Consider the following 1,164-nt stretch of genomic DNA (forward strand, 5'->3'; position numbering starts at 1 on the left):
ATATCGTCCTTATCTCTCCGCCTTCTTTCCTATCAAACATCTATCGTCCTTATCTCTCCTCATTCTTTCCTATCAAACATCTATCGTCCTTATCTTTAATCCTTCTTTCCTATCAAAACATCTATTGTCCTTATCTCTCCTCCTTCTTTCCTATCAAACATCTATCGTCCTTATCTCTCCTCCTTCTTTCCTATCAAACATCTATCGTCCTTATCTCTCCTCCTTCTTTCCTATCAAACATCTATCGTCTTTATATCTCCTCCTATCAGACATCTATCGACCTTATCTCTCCTCCTTCTTTCCTCTCAAACATCTATCGACCTTATCTCTCCTCCTTTCCTATCAGACATCTATCGACCTTATCTCTCCTCCTTTTTTCCTATCAGACATCTATCGTCCTTATCTCTCCTCCTTCTTTCCTATCACACATCTATCGTCCTTTTTCTCTCTTCCTTCTTTCCTATCAAACATCTATCGTCCTTATCTCTCCTCCATCTTTCCCTATCAAACGTCTATCGTCCTTATCTCTCCTCCTTCTTTCCTATCACACATCTATCGTCCTTTTTCTCTCTTCCTTCTTTCTTATCAAACATCTATCGTCCTTATCTCTCCTCCATCTTTCCCTATCAAACGTCTATCGTCCTTATCTCTCCTCCTTCTTTCCTAACACACATCTATCGCCCTTATCTCTCCTCCTTCTTTCCTATCACACATCTATCGTCCATATCTCTCCTCCTTCTTTCCTATCAAACATCTATCGTCCTTATCTCTCCTCCTTCTTTCCTATCACACATCTATCGTCCTTTTCTCTCTTCCTTCTTTCATTCCCATGTTACCATCTTGTAATAAGATAGTACTACCATGCGTATTGCGCACTGATCTGAATCTCACAAACCAAGCGGAAAAAATAATAATGATGAAATATAAATATGATGAAATTTGTTGAGGTAACGGTTTTCCTTTCAAGATACGATCAGTTCTGGCTTTTTGATTGCTGCATCCAAGCAAGGGAATTGCTTTCAAATATTCATCAGTCAGTCAGTCGTGTTTGTTGGCTTGAGTATAGAGAAACACATCGACACAATAATGGTCATGTAGTGCTGGGGAAAAGACAGACAGACAGACAGACAGACAGACAGACAGACAGACAGACAGACAGACAGA

Source organism: Aplysia californica, unplaced genomic scaffold (genome assembly GCF_000002075.1).
Source record: "Aplysia californica isolate F4 #8 unplaced genomic scaffold, AplCal3.0 scaffold01358, whole genome shotgun sequence".
In the NCBI taxonomy this organism is placed as follows: domain Eukaryota; kingdom Metazoa; phylum Mollusca; class Gastropoda; order Aplysiida; family Aplysiidae; genus Aplysia; species Aplysia californica.